The sequence below is a fragment of the Capsicum annuum genome, chromosome 12 (genome assembly GCF_002878395.1).
Source record: "Capsicum annuum cultivar UCD-10X-F1 chromosome 12, UCD10Xv1.1, whole genome shotgun sequence".
Lineage (NCBI taxonomy): Eukaryota > Viridiplantae > Streptophyta > Magnoliopsida > Solanales > Solanaceae > Capsicum > Capsicum annuum.
The window spans coordinates 57,588,422-57,609,624 of NC_061122.1; the positions used below are offsets into that span (position 1 = coordinate 57,588,422).

At 36.0% G+C, this 21,203-nt stretch overlaps 1 pseudogene; it reads left to right on the plus strand.

The window, feature by feature from the left end:
* The first annotated feature begins 501 nt into the window (after window positions 1–501).
* LOC107849255 overlaps window positions 502–21,203 on the plus strand; it is a 33,824-nt pseudogene continuing 13,122 nt past the window's right edge.

Genomic DNA, 21,203 nt, shown 5'->3' on the forward strand with positions numbered 1-21,203 from the left:
TTTCCCTATCTATACACTAGGGAAAACAAACACAAGATCTTGGAGATTTTAGAAGACCGTTTCTCTTCATAAATGAATCAGTTCGAGGCAATACATCATTGTCACTTTGCACACCACTCAAACTTTATTATTTGTGGAACTGAATTTTTTTTATATAGGTTATTTACAATAGGGAGACTAATAGGAGTCATGGATTCGGGTTTGTCACAATGAGAACTTTCGAAGAAGATGAAAAAGCGTTACTATTGTGCAACTGTTATGTAAAGTTAGCCGTGTGGAAGATCCTATGCGTAAAGCTGTTGAATGTTTTCACCAAGAAAAGCTAGTCCTAAGATCAGGTAATTTTGTATTGAGAAGTGCATAAAAGTTTTCTTCGATTGAGTTTTATGGTTAGTATGTCCTTTAAGATGCCATTATTATTGTTTTTTCTTTGCCTCTTGGTTGTTTATTTCATCCCTTACCCCCTTCCTCCTTTAAAAAAAGGGATAATTTATCTGAATAATGAAGGGATTACTAATTTTATCGACTTGCAAAGTGCCACTTAACCTTCAGGAGCTCAGTGTTCTTCCTCCAAAGGTGAGGAATATCTTATTCGTAGAGGTTTAGAATGTTTTCACCAAGAAAGGCTATCCCTAATCTCAGCTAATTATGCATTTTATCTGAGAAGTGCATTAACTTATCTTGATTTGACTTCTATGGTTAGTATGTCTTTGGATATGTCAGTATAGTTGTTCTTTCTTAGTCTCTTTGATGATTATCATCATCCCTGGCCCTTCCACCCTTAATAAAGTGACAAATTTATCTGGATAATGAAGGTAGTCCTAATTTTATCAACTTGCAAAGTGCCACTTCAGCTTCAAGAGCTCATTATTCTTACTCCAAAAGTGAGGAACATCCTATTTGTAGAGCTTTGGAATGTTTTCACCAAGAACAGCTATGCGCAAGCCCAGGTAATTATATATTTTATCTGGGAAGTGCATTAAAATTTTCTTGAATTGACTTCTATGGTTAGTATGTCTTGAAAATGTCATTATAGTTGGTCTTTCTTGTCCTCTTGATTGATTATCATCATCCCCAACCCCACATAAACCCCAACCTTTACAAAAAAAGTAACAAATTGATCGTCATTTCCTTTTCAAGTAGTGCAGAGTAAGTTTACTGCATATTTTGTTTGTTTTATTGTAGTCCTATTTTGCTGGTTCAGTTGTGTATCTATTCAGAAAAGCAGTATGACCATATTGCAAAGTTGGGTTAAGGACATTTGATCCTATGGTCTATTCTAAGTGGTTATGAATTTCTTCTATATTGCTATCTGAATCTATAATGTTCTCGATAGTGTGCTTTTTCTTTTGGATTTGTTTTTATTTTGCATCTATAACTTTAAAATATTTAAGTTACCATACTGCAAGCTAGTTGTTTGCTTGAAGAAGTAGGTATTTGTTGCACCATCTACACACATTGAGTAAAATAATATAACTTCTACTATAACTTTACTGAAATGATCGTCATATCTTCAACCACTTTATAAATCGGGTTCTTGTCCATTTGTTCATAATGCTTTCAATTGTTTCAATAATGGACATCATGTTGCAGATTATCTCAGCCTTAGATGTAAGCCACATAGTTATGACATCCCAAGGTTTGATGGATTAAAAATGCTGAAGATTATAAGTGGGAAAAGACTGGTTTTTCTGGGAGATTCATTGAACAGGAACATGTGGTAATCTCTGGTTTGTGCCTTGAGAAGCTCACTTAATGACAAGAAAGAGTGAATGAAGTTTCTGGACGCCGTGACATCATAAGTCAAGGATTTTATTCCTTCAAATTTAAGGATTTCAAATGCTCAATTGACTTTATTAAATTGTCATTCTTAGTTTAAGAATGGAAGTTCTCGGATAAAGCTGGAGCACGCCGCGAAACTGTTTGGCTGGATACAATCCATGCCTCTCTTACTAAGTACCATGATGTTGACATTATCATCTTCAACACTGGTTATTGGTGGACTCACCAGAAAACTCACAAAGTGAATAACTACTCTCAAGAAGGGAATCATGTCTACCACAAATTCGAAGTGGCAAATGCATATACTAAGGCATTCAAGACATGGCCACATTGGGTTGATACTACTATCAATAGCAGCAGAACTAGGGTGTTTTTTACGGGATACTCAGCTTTTCATTTCAAAGGTGGTCAATGGAACTCAGGAGAAAACTATGATGGAGAGACAAAACCGATAAAAAATGAGGTTAAATTGGGTACATATCCATGGATGATGAGAGTTCTTGAATCAGTAATATCAAAAATGAAAACACCAGTAGTTTATAGGATCAAATGCACACACAAACAAAAAAACATTTGGCACTCTTACTTATCCAAAAACTTCTTTAAAAAGCCGAAAAAAATATTTGCCTACACAATTGAGCATAATGTGTTTAATTCAAAAAAAATTTCAAAGTTTGTGATACCGTTGAGCTTAACGAGTTTCGTCTTTTCTATTTTTATTATTTTTTTACATACAACTTTGTAATACCCCGAGACTCCAACCAAGAGTGTAACCATGAATCAAGCTCATGATAAATAAATTATAGTGTTTTGGTTGTTTTCTAGTCAAGGGTGATGTGTATTAAGGCTTTAAAGATGTCCTAACGATTGGGCGAATCAAAACATTCTTTACCGATTGAATTCTTGAGAAGGATTTTGGCATAGTCAACTTCAAATGAGCATATCTCCCGTTGTAATACTAATTACTGAGCTTATGACCTACCAAAATATTGATAATTGAATTACCTTCCCAACGATACCCATTTCGTCAAAATCCGATATCGGACCAAAGAGTTACGTTTATTTTACTCCAGCATGTCAGCATGGAAAATCCATGACGACCTATTGTGACGACTCGTCACAAGCCTGATGGCCCGTCACAAAATGTCGTCACCTTAAGGAAGAAATTCACAAAATCCACCTCTTTTGTGACGACAATTCGTAACGGCCTATCACGGGCCTGACGGCTTGTCACGGATGTCGTCAGCTATTTTTTCAGCAATTTAGAGACATTTTTGCAAGGGTATTTTGGTCTTTTTTTCATATTTTGGAGGCCTCTATATATATGAGAATTCTCATCCAAACCCTAATTCCATCATTCTCTCTTCCAATTCTCTTGAGATAATATATCTAGGGTTTTATCAAGAACATAAATCTTCCAAGAATCATCCATAAATCTTCAAAATTTCTTCAAGAACCAAGTTCCTCATAGTGTGGGCTTCAAGAATTATTTATTTCAAGTGTGGATAAAGTCTTAAGCACTAAAGTTCATCCAATTTCAACGATTAAGGTATGTGGGGTTTTGAACAAGAACACTTCTTTTGTTCTTGTGTCCAAAGATTTAATTTCTATTGAATTTCATGATTTTTGCAAAGTGGGTTCACACCCAAATTAATTTATCAAGGATTTATGAGATTTGAGCTATACAAGATTGACATATATGACTACTTCATTGTCTTATTTCTTAAATTAAGAATTTATACCTTGAGTTGTATATTGTTATCATGAAATGATGATTTCTACGTGATTTATGATAAGTGTCATGATTTATGTTTTTCTATGAGAAGTTTGTCTATTGAATATATATTGATATTGAGCTTGAGAGTCAAGAACTAGTTCTATGATGTTTTCTTGAAGATTTTGATACTTGATATGATTTTATAAGCAAGTGTACTTGATGATGAGAAAGATTATTTTGAGATTGAGTCGAGTTAGGAATCTACAAATTGATTATGATTTACAAATGAGATATATATTTATATTTTGGCCCTCATGATAGACCTTTGAGTTGATTAAAGTAGATTTCCTAACGCGTTCTGAGCTTAAGTCTGGGAGTAGTATTTAGTACTGAGCGAGAAGTGTGTGTTCAGTGCATCCTACTTTCCCAGAACTACATGCCACCGTAGGATTAAGATTAAGGGCCAAAGCCTAAGACAGTGATCACTAAAGTTAAGGTTCTACTCCGATCGCAAGGATAGAACAACTCTCCCCAATGTGGGAAAGACGTTGGACTCCATGTAAGCTCACATGGTTTATGTCGGTTATAAGAAACTCCCAACTCCATAATAGTCCAAGTTCCATAAGTTACTAAGTCACTCTAAGTCATGAGTCAAAGAGTTTGAGTCCAATGGTTTATGAGATTTATGAAGTATGTGTTATTATTAATGATTTATGGAAAATATATTTCAGGTAACTCAAGCGATGAGAGTCATTATTATCAGCAAGCATGATTTTCTTATACATTTATGATATTATTTAAACGTTTCCTGCACCCCCATATACTCAGTACATTCTCAAGTATTGATTCCCATACTATTCTATATTCTATATTTTCTCGTGATATAGGTTCAGGTGCTTAGTCTCAGCAGCAACAGTGATCTTCGAGTACCTTCATCTACATTTGTACAGTTGGTGAGTCCTCATAGTTCGAGGACCTATGTCTCTGATTTTTGTCTTGATAGTAGATGGTGGTTTATTTCCAGTTTAGTATGAGTTAGTTGGGGATCTATCCTAATGACTCCTCAGTCTTATGTAGTAGAGGCTTTGTCAAACTAGAGTACCAGTATGTAAAGAACTTTGGTATTTTGATTGTACAGGATAGCATTTCTTTGTATTCCAGTATGTTCATGACATGATTATTTTTCCATATTACAGCTTGATTATTGTCATAGTGAGTTATTGAAGTGATGATAGGCTCAGAGGGTTAGTTTGAGGCTGCGTGTGGCCTTAAGCACCGTGTGACGTCTTGGGATGGGATCTTGGGGCGTTACAAGCTTGGTATTAGAGCCTAAGGTTTTAAGAGTCCTAGGGAGTCTGGCAAGCCATGTTACATAAAGTCTTGGTCATTGGTGTGTAGCGCATCACATCTATGAGCAAGAGGCTATGGGACGTTTTAGGAAAAGTCCTTTCTTTCTTTCAATAGTCTATCGTACCTACGGCAGTTTCTCTCAGCTATTAATTTGTGCTCTCCTATGACAGAAAATGCCTCCTTGTAGAGCTTGCAAAAACAACGAATGACCTCAACCCGTTGTTCCTTTAAATGAGACGGTGACTCATGCTGAATTCCGAGTAGCTTTTCAGACATTAGCCCAGGCAGTTACCGCCAATGCTCAGGCCAATGTTTAGGCCGCAGTCCCACCTCTATAAGAAGGTAATTTAGCGGCAGCTCAAGTTCATGATTTTATGCGGATGAATCCATCAGAGTTTTATGGGTCAAGGGCAGGTAAGGACCCACAGATGTATCTTGATAAGGTGAAAAAGATTACCCAAATTATGTATGTGATAGAAGAAGAAAGTGTGGAGCTAGTTTCTTCTCGCTTGAAAGATGTTGCTTATGATTGGGTGGAGATGTGGAGGAAGAGTAGAGGGGAGGATGTCGCTCCCATGACTTGGCAATTGTTCCAGGACGTGTTCTTAGACCGATTCTTTCCCCCGGAGCTTAAGGAAGCAAAACTAGAAGAATTTATGAACTTGAGACAAGGTTCCATGACAGTTAAGGAGATTATCTTAAATTCAACCAGTTGTCTAAGTATGCTCCCAGTATGATGGCTGATTCCAGTACCAGTATGAGTAAGTTTTTGACTAGCGTATCTAGTTACATTGTGAAAAAGTGTAGGTCTGCTATGCTCAATAGGGACATGGATCTTTCTAGATTAATAATACATCCTCAGCATATTGAAGTGGACAAGGTAAAAGAGAAAGAGAGAGTGAGAGGGAATAAGAGAGTTAGATCAGAGTCGCAGGGGTATAGTCAAAGTAGATTTTCTGGAGGGATCCGCCCTCAGTTTTAGATTTGTTCTTTTATGCCAGCACTGTCATCAGCTAGTGCTCCCGTATCCAGAGTCAGGCAGGAGTAGGGTAATAGACCTACTATGTCCAGGTCTCAGGACAGTGTGAGTAATAGACCTAACTATCCCCCGTGTGCTAAGTGTGGTAGGACGCATCCCGAAGAGTGTATGGCTGAGCAGAGAGGTTACTTTAGTTGTGGCTAGTTAGGCCACAAACTCAGAGATTATCCATATACTAGACAGAAGATCCGTGATGTTCGTTCCCAGAGTCAGGCTATTAGTGCTCTAGCCCCTTTAGTTCGTCCTACTCCATCTCAGGGTGCCTTGTCTAGTACTGCCGGTGGTCAGCACCAGAATCGCTTTTATGCTATACCACCCCGCTAGGAGCAGAAGAATTTACCAGATATTATTACTGGTATGCTCCGTGTATTTCATTTTGATGTGTATGTGTTGATGTACCCTGGGTCAAGTCTTTCTTATATGACTCCGTTAGTGGCTGTGAATTTTGAGATCAATACTGAAAAGATTCCTGAGCCTTTTCTAGTTTCTACTCCAGTAGGTGAACCTGTTGTTGCTAAGCAAGTATATAAGAAGTGTCCTATCACTGTCCTTCACAGAGTCATGTTTGTAGATTTGATTGAGCTAGACATGTTTGATTTCGACACTATTCTGGGTATGGATTGGCTTCACTCTTGTTATGCATCCATAGACTGTTGTAGTCGTGTAGTCAAGTTTCAGTTTCCCAATGAGCCAGCCTTTGAGTGGTCCAGAAATTTTGTATCTCCCAAGAGTTATTTCATATCCAATCTTAAAGCTAGGAAATTGATATCCAAGTGTTGCATTTATCATTTCGTTTGATTTAAAGATACTAAGTTCGAGACTCCGACTATTCAGTCGATCAGCATTGTTAATAAGTTTTGTGATATTTTTCTGAAAGATCATCCAAGGGTATCTCCCGATAGAGAGATAGAATTTGGAATTGATCTTCTCCCTGAATTGTAGCCTATTTCTATTCCTCCATATCGTATGCCACCCGCAGAACTTAAAGAGTTGAAAGAGCAACTCAAAGATCTTCTAGAAGAGGGTTTCATAAGGCCTAGTATATCTTCTTAGGGTGCACCCGTTCTGTTCGTGCGAAATAAAGATGGTTCATTGCGGATGTGCATTGACTATCGTCAACTTAATAAGGTCACAATCAAGAACAAGTACCCTCTTCCTAGAATTGATGACCTGTTTGATCAGCTGTAAGGTGCCAACTATTTCTCAAAAATAGATTTGAGATCCGGTTATCACCAGCTTAAAGTTAGGGAGTGTGATATTCCAAAGACAGTTTTTCGCACCCAATATGGTCATTTTGAGTTCCTGGTCATGTCCTTCGAGTTAACAAATGCCCTAGCAGCTTTTATGGATCTCATGAATTGGGTGTTTAGACAGTACCTGGATATGTTTGTTATTGTGTTCATAGATGATATTCTTGTATACTTCCGAAGTGAGAACGACCATGCAGATCATCTCCGAATAGTCTTGCAAACCCTTAGAGATCATCAACTATTTGCCAAATTTAGCAAGTTCGAATTTTGGCTAAGGTCAGTTGCTTTTCTGGGTCATATTGTTTCTTCTGAAGGTATTCGAGTTGATCCTCAAAAGATAGAAGCTGTGAAAAATTGGCCTAGACCTATTTCCCCATCTGATATTAGGAGTTTCTTGGGTTTAGCTGGTTACTAACATCATTTTGTTGAGGGTTTCTCTTCCATTGCTTCTCCTTTGACTCAGTTAACCCAAAAAAAAGTTAAATTCCTGTGGTCTGATTCTTGCGAGAAGAGTTTTCAGGAGTTGAAGACTCGACTCACTTCGGCCCCTGTGTTGACCCTTCCAAATAGAGTAGATGATTTTATGGTATACTGTGATGCTTCTAAAGTTGGGTTGGGTTGCATGTTGATGCAGAAAGGTAAGATTATAGCCTATGCCTCCAGACATTTGAAACCGCATGAGAAGAACTACCCAACCCATGACCTCGAGTTAGCTATAGTGGTGTTTGCCTTGAAAATCTTGAGACACTATTTGTACGGTGTTCATGTTGATGTTTTTACAGATCACAAGATTTTACAGTATGTGTTTACTCAGAGAGAGTTGAATCTTCATTAGAGGTGATGGTTAGAATTGTTAAAAGGCTATGATATGAATGTGTTGAATCACCCGAGCAAGGCCAATGTAGTGGCAGATGCCCTTAGCAGGTCGTCCATGGGTAGTGTAGCACAGGTCGAGGAAGATAGAAAGGAGTTAGCTCATGAGGTACATCGTCTGGCTAGTTTGGGAGTTAGATTGTGTGATTCAGCTGAGGGTAATGTTTGAGTCCAGAGTAGCTCCGAGTCTTCTCTAGTTTCAGAAGTAAAGGAGAAGCAAGATATGGATCCTAGTTTGGTCAGACTAAAGGAGTCAGTTAAAAACCAAAAGGTGGAGGTTTTCTCCCAAGGGGGAGATGGTGTATTGAGATTTTAGAATAGATTATGTGTTCCTGATGTTGAAGATTTGAGGCAGAGAATTATGGATGAAGCGCATGGCACGTGATATTCTATTCATCCTAGTGCTACCAAGATGTACCGTGATTTACGAGAAATCTATTGGTGGAATGGTATGAAAAAGGATATAGCGAAATTCGTAGAGAAGTGTACAACTTGCCAACGGATTAAGATAGAACACCAAAGACCCGGTGGAATGATGCAAGAATTTAGTATTCCTACTTGGAAGTGGGAGGAAGTGAATATGGATTTTGTGACTGATTTACCTCTTTCTCGACGTCATCATGATTCAATTTGGGTCGTTGTAGATAGGTTGACTAAGTCCGCGCATTTCTTGCCAGTGCATACATCTTTCACCGCTGAGGACTATGCTAAGTTGTACATTCGAGAATTAGTCAGGTTACATGGAGTTCCTTTGTCTATTATCTCCGACAGGGGTACTCAATTTACTTCTCTTTTTTGGAGGGTTTTTCAAAAGGGTCTCGATACCCAAGTTTATCTTAGCTCCTCTTTTCATCCACAGACCGATGGTCAGGCTGAGAGGACCATCCAGACCTTGGAGGATATGTTGAGGGCATATGTTCTTGATTTCAAAAGAATTTGGGATGAACATTTGCCATTGATTGAATTTGCTTACAACAACAATTTTCATGCTCGCATTGGAATGGCTCCATTTGAGGCTTTATATGGAAGGCGATGTAGATCACCCATAGGTTGGTTTGAAGTGAGTGAAGCCGCTGTGAGTTGACCTGATGTTATGTTTGAGGCTATGGAGAAAGTTAAGCTGATTTGGGAAAGATTGAAGACAGCCCAGAGTCATCAAAAGTCATATATAGATATGAGAAGAAGAGCTCTTGAGTTTGAGGTTAACGATTTGGTGTACTGAAAGATTTGACCCATGAAGGAGGTGAAAAGATTTGGTAAAAAAGGGAAGCTTAGTTCCCGATACGTTGGCCCTTATAGAGTTTTGAATCGGGTTGGGAAAACAGCTTATGAGATTGAGTTGCCTGCCGAGTTGTCAGTTGTCCATCCTGTCTTTCACGTTTCTATGCGTGAAAAGCACATTGGTGATTCTGTTGTTGTTGATCCGTTAGAAAATTTTGATGTTCAGGATAGTCTTTCGTATGATGAAGTTCCGGTTGAAATCCTAGATTATCAAGTTCGTAGACTAAGAAATAAGAAAGTTCCCTTGGTTAAAGTTCTGTGGCGAAATCAATCAGTCGAGGGTGCTACTTGGGAAGCAGAAGCAGATATGTGAGCCAGATACCCTCATCTCTTCTCCGCGAGTTTAAATCAAGCCAAAGGTACTATTCTTCCCTAATTCAGTTTCCTTCTAATCCAGTGTATTAAGCTATATGGTTATTCTCTCTATGATTCGTGCATTTTGTGAAGTAATCGAAAGTTTAGAGTGAAATAAGCCCCTTTTAGTGAGTCGTTCCAGCTATACGTCCTCATTTTCTCTTGTTCTCGGCCTATCTAGAAACATTCGAGGAAAAATGTTTCCAAGGGGGAGATATTATAATACCTCCAGACTCTAACCAATAGTGCAACCATGAATCAAGCTCATGAAAAATAAATTATAGTGTTTTGGTTGTTTTCTAGTCAAGGGTGATGTGTATTAAGGCTTTAAAGATATCCTAACGATTGGGCGAATCAAAACATTCTTTATCGATTGAATTCTTGAGAAGGATTTTGGCATAGTCAAATTCAAATGATAATATCTGCCGTTGTACTACGAATTACTGAGCTCATGACCTATCAAAATATAGATAATTGAATTACCTTCCCAACGATACCCATTTCGTCAAAATCCGATATCGGATCAAAGAGTTACGTTTATTTTACTCCAGCATGTCAGCATGGAAAATCCGTGACGACCTTTTGTGACGACTCGTCACAAGCCTGACGGCCCGTCACAAAATGTCGTCACCTTAAGGAAGAAAGTCACAAAATCCACCTCTTTTGTGATGACAATTCGTAACGGCCTATCACGAGCCTGACGGCTTGTCACGGATGTCGTCAGCTATTTTTTTCAGCAATTTAGAGACATTTTTGCAAGGGTATTTTGGTCTTTTCCCATCTTTTGGGGGCCTCTATATATATGAGAATCCTCATCCAAACCCTAATTCCATCATTCTCTCTTCCAATTCTCTTGAGATAATATATCTAGGGTTTTATCAAGAACATAAATCTTCCAAGAATCATCCATAAATCTTCAAAATTTCTTCAAGAACCAAGTTCCTCAAAGTGTGGGCTTCAAGAATTATTTATTTCAAGCATGGATAAAGTCTCAAGCACTAAAGTTCATCCAATTTCAACGATTAAGGTATGTGGGGTTTTGAACAAGAAACTTCTTTCGTTCTTATATCCAAAGATTTAATTTCTATTAAATTTCATGATTTTTGCAAAGTGGGTTCACACCCAAATTAATTTATCAAGGATTTATGAGATTTGAGCTATACAAGATTGACATATATGACTACTTCATTGTCTTATTTCTTAAATTAAGAATTTATGCCATGAGTTGTATATTGTTATCATGAAATGATGATTTCTAAGTGATTTATGATAAGTGTCATGGTTTATGTTTTTCTATGAGAAGTTTGTCTATTGAATATATATTGATATTGAGCTTGAGAGTCAAGAACGAGTTCTATGATGTTTTCTTGAAGATTTTGATACTTGATATGATTTGATAAGCAAGTGTACTTGATGATGAGAAAGATTATTTTGAGATTGAGTCGAGTTATGAATCCACAAGTTGATTATGATTTACAAATGAGATATATATTTATATTTTGATCCTCATGATAGACCTTTGAGTTGATTAAGGTGGATTTCCTAACGCGTTCTGAGCTTAAGTTTGGGAGTAGTATTTAGCACCGAGCGGGAAGTGTGGGTTCAGCGCATCCTACTTCCCTAGAACTACGTGCCACCGTAGAATTAAGATTAAGGGCCAAAGGCCAAGACAGTGATCACCAAAGTTAAGGTTCTACTCCGATGGCAAGGATAGAACAGCTCTCCCCAACGTGGGCAAGACGTTGGACTCCATGTAGCTCACATGGTTTATGTCGGTTATAAGAAACTCCCAACTCCATAATAGTTCAAGTTCCATGAGTTACTAAGTCACTCTAAGTCATGAGTCAAAGAGTTTGTGTTGAGTCCAATGGTTTATGAGATTTAGCATGTGTTATTGTTAATGATTTATGGAAAATATGATTCAGGTAACTCAAGCGATGAGAGTCATTATTATCAGCATGCATGATTTTCTTATACATTTATGATATTATTTAAATGTTGCCTGCACCCCCCACATACTCAGTACATTCCAAAGTATTGATTCTCATACTCTTCTGTGTTCTACATTTTCTCGTGATGTAGGTTCAGGTGCTCAGTCTCAGCAGCGACAGTGATCTTCAAGTACCTCCATCTACATCCGTACAGTTGGTGAGTCCTTATAGTTCGAGGACCTATGTCCCTGATTTTTGTCTTGATAGTAGATGGTGGTTTATTTCCAGTTCAGTACGAGTCAGTTGGGGATCTGTCCCAATGGCTCCTCAGTCTTATGTAATAGAGGCTTTGTCAGACTAGAGTACCAGCATGTACAAAACTTTGGTATTTTGATTGTACAGGATAGTATTTCTTCGTATTCTAGTATGTTTATGAGATGATTATTATTCCTTATTACAGCTTGATTATTGTCATAGTGAGCTATAGAAGTGATGATAGGCTCAGAGGGTTAGCTTGAGGCCGCGTGTGACCTTAAGCACCGTGTGACATCTTGGGATGGAATCTTAGGGTGTTACATACTTATACACTACTTACTACATAGAAGCATGAAGTGTTAGGACGACCACAACATAACTAAATCTAAACAGAATATAAAATTGATTGAAGAAAATAATAAAAATTGTATCACCGCACAAAGCGCGGCCGATTTTCCTAGTGATTAATAAAGATACAAGCAAGTTAATCTGGCTAAAAATGGTGAACAAAAATACGGGTGGTGTTTAGTAAACAATCTCTTGGCCCAAGTTATCATAAATACCCAAATAGCTTCCGACATTGTCTCAACCTACAATATTTTACTTTTTTAAAAGGGGTAGGACAAAAATAACCTTTCGGCTTAAACTAATCTCACGCAAGTGATCAGGAATTGAAATTCCTAGCCATTTGTTTAGCAATTGACGAGCCTCCTTTTTTATTCGTTACTTTTATTTTGTCGGATGCTTCTTCGTCTTGTCTTTTTTTTTTGGTTGCTGCTTCTTCATCTTTGTTTTATAAAAACAATTGATCTCCTATTTTTAAAAAAAAAAATATTATAGTTTTTTTCTTTTTTGTCTTTTAACAATTAAATACAAATTTGTAATATTTTAATTGTTATTCTTTAATTTTCATCAATCACATACAAAAAGAGTGTGTTTATTGATTATATAAAAATAACATATTTTATACAACAATAATATACTAGTTTTTATACACATCTTATATAAATATGTATTATATACAATAATGATACAATTTATTTACACATCTTATGAAGATAAATATTCTATACAACATTAATGGTACAATTTCTATAGATATTATATATAAAATACATATTTTATTCAAAATTATATAGTATTTATACACAATCTATACAACGTATAACTGCAGTAATTATTAGATACATATTGTATATGGGGGGGGGGGGGGGGGGGAGCGAGAGTGAGAACAAAGAGGGGGGAGAAAGGCATCGAGGCAAGATAAAAAGGAAGATCGGCCATAAGTGGTCATTGTTTTGCCCTAAAATACATATCGCAATCATAGTTTCTTTTCCCTCTAAAAAAAAATAAAACCTCAAAATTTCCTTCTCTCTCCTCATTTTAACCTACAGGTATAGTATTTCCACTTACTTTTGACGACTCAAATTTAAGTTATCCATTAATAGGAGAGACGACTCTTATCATTTGAACAAACATTGTCCATAAGAAGGTAACATTTTCAACACACCATATAGGCATACAAATTTTACAATTATTAAGAGGGGAAATTGTTTATTTCTATAATAAAGTTTTTTCAAAACAAAAACAAAAACAAAAAAGCTATAAGCAACTTTTGATCATGAGAGTTGCTCAATAATCAGTTAACAAAATAATAATATCTGTAAGATATTACAAGATTTTCTTGTTAGTTTCCCTGTATTATGATGCTTTCTGGAAAGATTTGGAACCCTAGTAGCATGATAAAATTAGATTATGGGACTAACTTTTACGCCGATACCAATTCGGTCATTCCATCATATAAGATTCATGATCAAGCACACGATTTTGGGTGTGTTCGGTGCAAAGAAAAATATTAAAATAAAAAAAAATCTAGAAAAATTAGTAATTTCTTACATATTTTTTTTTTGTGCTCGATGGGTGTTTAAGCAAATAATATTATTTTAAAATTATTTGTATATAATCTATAGAAATACTACAGAAGTGGGGGTGTGGTTGAGGTAGAATCGGGGGGGGGGGGGGCGAGGAATTGGATTGAGGTGAAGGGGATGGAGGTGCAAATGAAGTGTGTTGGAGGATGGGAAGGCACAATTAATGTTTGTCATTTGTAAAAGTCGTTATTCCTACTTTCACTATGAAAATCATTTTTCTCATTTTGAAGAGACTTGTTTTGTTAGGGTTTTTGCCCTGATTTTCTTATCATATTTAAGTTTTATTTTTCTTAGAAGGAAAATAAAAGTAATACCATAATTACTTTTAATTTTCCTAGGAGGAAAATATAAAACTTTTTCATATTTGGCTAATCTGTTTCTTAGAGGAAAGGCTTTGAAATTATATAAATAGAAGACCCCCTTCTCATATCATAACACAATAGTATCCACAATGTAGTCGTTTAAGAGTCTTTGTTTAGGGGGAGATTTTCTCCCAATAGGTTTTATGTTTTTCAATATTCATTTTTCATATTAGGTCATTTCACCAAATATATCAATAATATAATATTTTTAGTATATTTTTTGTTTGTCATCTGAATTATCAATATCTTGGTTTGTAAATTAAACTCCCGCATGACGCTATCTCGATTTCAAACCCAACATGTTTTTCTTTAAAAAGAATATTTTTCAAAAATTTAATCAACTAAACACACCCTCTCAACTAGGGGTGCGCATCAGTCGGTTCGGTTCAGTTTTACGTGTGATTAGTTCGGTTTATCGATTTTTGATTTTTAAATATGTAAAACCAATAACCAACCAATAAGATATTTTCTTATCGGTTTTGGTTTATCGATTTTTAGTCCTTAACGATTCGGTTTTCGATTTAACCAATAAGAAAATACTTATAAAATAGAAATAGTAACAACTAACATAAAAAATGAAATCTTAATTACCACCAAAACCTACGTAATGCATTTTAGTTTATAAGAATCTTCAAATTTGAACTGAATGTTAGTTAGGAAAAAAATTGAATCCTAATTGTTGGAAGCTATAAATGCTTCAAGCTTTTTATTATGATAATAGCCAAACTTTATATTGTGCCTTTGTTGCCCTGAATAGGTTAATACTTTGTGAATCACCGAATTATGAATTAGTAGTGCATATAATCTATATATACATACACACACACACACACACACACACACATATATATATGTATATAGAGAGAGAGAGAGAGAAAGAGAGCGAGAGATTTAAATATATAACATAAATAGGGATAAAACAATAACTTAGTGTATCCTTATTGGGTTATCGGTTTAACCGATAACTCAGTAAGCTAAAACCGATACCGAACCGTTTACTCAATAAATTTTTTTATAAAACCAATAAAAATTGTTAACCCGATAACCCAATACCAATAACCCAATAACATTTTTATCGATTCGGTTTACCGGTCGGTTCGGTTTTTGCACAGTCCTACTCTCAACTTATATTTGATAGGGCTTGAACCCAGGGTTATGAATAATGATTAAGGATGTACTAATTCGATCGGCTGGTGAGCAGTTTAACTCATTAATTAGTGACTCATGAGATAGTCTAGAAGTGTTTTTTTGCCACCAACCAATTAAATGACATCATTGAGGGTCTTTACCTTTGTGAACATGCCCCTAAGACACAATAAAAAAGTTTAAAATTGGGCTTCTATACACCTTACAATAAAGAAGTCTCGGCCCCTCAATGTCTTACACGTCTTCTTCGATCCTGCGGAAACAATTTTCTTTCTTCAGATAGTGAATTCATTTCGATTTGTGTATGACTTGACGCTCTAAAGTTTGTATCTTGCCCCTAGTTATGGGTGTTGCTAAATCATAAGTTCGTGACTACTTTGTTGTCAATGATTTGACAGCATCATGTTAATTAACAAATGGAATTAGGCCTTTAATTCTTTTGCTAGCTGGGCAGGGATAAGAAATATAGTAGTAATTCTTTTCAATTATCGAATGATCCTCTTATGATACAACGGAATACCTCTACTAAAAAAATAGAAAAATCGACCACATGAGATCAATTTTTCTGCATTTGCAACCAAAAAATTGACCAAAATGTGTGGTCGGAAAAAGCGTGGTAGCTTTTTTAAAACCGATAACGTGTGGTCAATTTTTTTAAAATAAAATATATATATATATATATATATATTTAAAATTTAATATTATTTTTTAAAAATAAAATATTTATAAAAAAAATTCAAAAGAAACTGACCGCAAGTGGTTGGTTTTGTATTTAAAATAATTAATTAATTTATAAAAAAAAAAATTAAATGTGGTTGATTTTATTAAAATTAATTAATTTAAATACAAAACCGACCACATGTGGTCGGTTTTATTAAAATTAATTAATTTATTTATTAAAAAAGCGACCACTAGTGGTCGGTTTTATTAAAATTAATTAATCTATAAGAAAAAGTGGTTGGTTTTTTATTTAACAAATTAATTTTTAATTAATTATAGTAAACCAACAACATGTGGTAGGTTTTCTGGAAAAAAAAAATCGACCACATGTGGTCGATTTTCTGAAAATGTTTTTTAAAAACCGAACACAAGTGGTCGATTTTTGTAAAATTTTTCATAAAAACTACCACATGTGGTCGGTTTTTCTGGTAAATTTTTTTTAAAATAACAGCATATAGCTATGCTACATTCCATCAAACCTGTTATACAATACGACCCACCAAACAACATTTAATATAAAATCAACCACAATAAGAAGACAAACATTAAAAATTAAATTACTTACAAAATTTATCAAGGTTTCAAATCCAAACTACAAAACATACAAAAGACTAAAAACTACAACTCATCATCCGCATCCTCATTCTCAGTCTCACCCATTCTATTATCATTATTTCGTGGATATATCCAGTTATAATCAGGTTCCATCTACATAATCAATCACATTCAAGTAATTAGTTCAAGTCACAAAAGTTCACATTTCAAGTACCTACACTTAAAACACTTTCAAGTCACTAATTCACTTCACAAGTTACCAAACTAAACTTAATTCAAAATGAAAAGTTCACATTTCAAGTACCTACACTTAAACATTTTCAAGTCACTAATTCACTTCTCTAAGTGACCACACTTTACTAAAATCAAAACACAAGTTCACATTTTAAATACCTAAATTCAAAGCAAAAGTCACTAATTCATAATTCAAGTACCAACACCTAAATATTTTCAAGTCACTTCACAAGTTACCAAACTAAACTAAATTCAAAATAAAAATTTCACATTTCAAGTACCTACACCTAAACATTTTCAAGTCACTGAGTCACTTCACAAGTTACCTGTAATACCTCAAAAATCCAAACCAATGCTAGAGTCATGTTTCAAGCTCATGCCTAGTACATTATTATTCTTTGATAGTTTTATGAGTTAGTTTGAGGTATATTAAGGCCCCACATAACTCCCAAAAATTAGATAAATCAAAATAATCCTTACCGATTGAAATTTTCGATAAGAATGTTGTCTTAGTCAACTTCAAACGTGCATATATTTTACCCTACTCAGAATTTTTCAGCTCACGACCCACCAAGTTGTTGGAAATTGAATTATCTTTCTAACGATACCAATTTTGCCCAAATTCGAAACTCGAGTGAAAAATTTTGACACTTTTAGTGAAAGAAGTAGCTCAATACGAGCAGCACCGCGTTGCAGTGACCCCAAAAATGGCGTTCGTCCTTTTCCAATGAGTCATCGCGATTGCCAGCATGTCATGCCAAGGGGTCATTTTGCGATTGTCCTTTTCCAGTGTGTCACCGCGATAGCCACTGCGTCGCGCCAAAGTGCCAGTTCGGGATTGTCATTTTTCAGTGGCGTAATGTGATAGCACCGCATCGCGCTGCTGGGCAAAATGAGAATTTTTAGTTTTCCAGTAGCCCAACGCAATTGTAATGCGTCGCTCCGAGTGTCAAAATTGGGATTTTCAGTTTCAAGTTTTAATTTTTTCAAGGGTTTTTAAGTCTTTTTCCTTCACCTTATTCAGTCCAAACATGGGATTTAAGTCCCTAAATACCACTTTTACATCACTTTTAATAATTTTTCCCAAATTGAAATCACTCTCTCTCAAAAAAATAAACCCTAGCCTTCAAAATTCAAGATCAAATCTCAAGAAATTCACCATCAACTCTCATGAATTCATCAACCCAGATATGTTAAGTGTTCATCCATAGGTTCCTTCCACCCATGGAGTCCAAGATTCCTCTTTTAAATTTAAAGATGTGATCTCTACAAGTTATTATAATTTTAAATTATGATTTTAACCATGAACTCCCATGGATTGAAATTCTATACCATGTTTACATGAAATTGTTGTTGTTTATCAGACCCCACATGTTCTAACGTTGTTATCCACTGATTTAAATCATGACTAAGTGTTATTGATGTCAAAATCATGCTATTGCAGGATTAGCTTACACTATGAATATCAAGTGTTTGATAAAATGACTATAAGAATGAATATTTGATAAAAGCTTTCATGTTATGTCCTCCAAGCTTAAGTACTATTTTACTATTATTGCTATTAAGTCCTGGGGGTTATGAATACCTGAAAACTTAGTTGTTTACCTAGTCTCAATATCTTTAAAATAGTTTCAGAATATGTTATGCGCATTATCCGTTCAGTCAGTCATCAGAATCAGTTAAATTTAGAACAGTTCAAAATTCTGAGTCAGTTCAGTTGGGAGTAAGATTTAGCACCGAGCGAGTGCAGAGATGGAGGCTTCCCCTTCAGATAGGCAGAGTCGTTAGTAGCAGTCCCTGTACTCCAGAACTACATAGCCAGTGTAGGAAATGAGGAGTCACCCGTTAGATTAGGCTTGACTACCTTGCAGGAGTCACCCGTCAGTTTAGGCTTGACACCCTTAGTCCTTCGGGATAGTACATCAGTATAGTAGATCCACACAGCCAGTGTTAGTACCCGTGGCATGGTACTAACACCCTTCCAACTAGGGTTATAGGTTAGACCCCGATTAGCTCAGATTGGGGCATGTCGGTTAGATAATACCTCCCACTATCTCAGTTTAGTAATCAGTTCAGTAATTCAATTTTAGTTGCTTGACCATAGCATACAGATATCACTGATTCAGTTATCAGATTTCATAATTTTAATATTTACAAATTATATTAAAAATATTTTATATGCTTGGTCATGCATCCTCAGTACTTACAGATTTCATACATCCTCAGTACTTATAGATTTTATGCATTCTCAGTACTTACTGATTTCACGTATCCTCGATATCTACAGATTTTATGCACTCTATTTAGTACTTCATGTTATATATATATATAGATAGATAGATAGATATAGATATATATATATTTAGACAGTTAGTATTCATGTTCATGAAACCATGCATATCAGCCTACCCCATTTAGTATACCAATACATTCAAAGTACTGATTGCATACTATTTTCTTGTGCTATGATGTATCATATCATAGGTTCGGATGCTCAGTTCCCGGATCGCGCATAGATTTTATTATCAGTCGTAGCAGTGGTGAGTCCTCATATTTTAAGGACATGATTTATTTAGCTCAGATAACTTTATCAGTTTCAGTCATTTCCATTCAATCGGAGTTAGTTGGGGGTTTGTCCCATCAGCTCCTCAGTCAGTCAGTAGAGGCTTTTCAAACTATTTTAGACAGTTAGTCAGTTTCTCAGATTTCAGTTATCATTATCAAATATCTTTTTCAGTAGTATCAGTTATGCCTTATAGATTTTTATCAGATTTATGACTTAAAACCTTATGGCATTCCTTAGTTAAATTTTGCATGTATTATGTCATTATCAGTTTTACTCAGTGCTCACAGCAGGTACGAGTTCATGGGTTAGCTTATGGTTCCTCGAGATTGTAAGCACCGTGTGACACCCAGGGTGTACTCTTGGGGCGTTAAAAACTTAATATCAGAGCCTAAGGTTTTAAAGTGTCCTAGGAAGTCTAAAAGTCGTGTTAAGTAGAATCTTGTGTATAGTTGTGAAGCGTGCCACACTTATGGGCAAAAGGCTACAAGGTGTTTAGGAAAAGTTTCCCTTCTTTCAGTATTTATGTCGTGCGACTGAGCATGAGCTCATGTTAAACTCTCTATCTAATCTATTCTTCCTTTCATTTACAGAACATGCCTCCCAAAAAGATAAACAAAAGAAGAAATGTAAACCAGCTAGTACCTTCTCCCGTTCAGGAAGATCCCCTAAATGAGCATGTTTCTTATACAGAGTTCAGGGCTGCATTCACTACTCTAGCCCATTTAGTAGCGTCTTAGAATGCTCAGCCAACCAATATTCCATCTAACTCAGTGGCTAATACTACCGCAGCTAGGATTTGGGACTTCACCCGAATGAATCCTCATCTATTTTTGGGATCCAAATCTGAAGAGGATCCGCAGGAGTTCTTAGACATGGTGCAGAAGGTAATAGATATTATGAGGGTAACTGCCAGTAAGAGTGTTGAGTTAGATACCTATCAGTTACAAGATGTGGCTCATACATGGTTTAAGTAGTGAAAGGTAGATAAACATGCAGATGCAGGCCCTATAGAATAGAAAGAGTTTGCTACAGCTTTCTTAGATAGATTCTTCCTGATTGAGTTGAGGAAAGCCAAGGATTTAGAGTTTATTAACTTGAGGCAGGGAAACATGAGTGTGAACAGTGCTCATACAAATCCTTTTTGCCAAAATTATGGTAAAAACCATCAGGGTAAGTGTAGAGCTGGCAGTGACATATTCTTTAGGTATGGAAAGTCAGGCCATCAGATTCGGGAGTGTCCGATAGCTTTTCAGAAAGGTAGGGGTTTGCGCCAACAGGGTCATTCCCATCAGTCATCAGTTCCAGTCGATCGCCCGACTCAGCAGGATTCCACTTCTAGTGCTACCAGTGGTCAGCGTCCAAATAGATTGTATGCCTTTCAGTCCCAACAGCATCAGGAAAATTCTCCTGATGTAGTTACTAGTACGCTACAGATCTATTATTTACATGTTTATGCTTTATTAGACCCTAGAGCTTCTCTTTCTTTTGTAACCCCTTATATAGCTATCAACTTCGGAGTCAGTCCTAAAATCATAGTAAAGCCTTTTTCAGTGTTTACACCAGTAGGTGTTTCTATTATAGTCAGGCAGGTATACAATAACTTTCCAGTCACAATATCTCAGAAAGTCACTTCAGTAGATCTTGTAGAGTTATAGATGACGGATGTTAACGTCATTATCGGCATGGGTTGGCTTCACTCATGCAATGCTTCAGTTAATTGTAGAAACAAAAAAGTTCATTTTTAGTTTCCAAATGAACCAGTCCTTGAATGAAAGAGTAGTACTACAGCTCTTAGGGGTCAGCTTGTTTCGTATCTTAGGGCGAGGAAAATGATAACCAAGGGGTGTATTTATCATG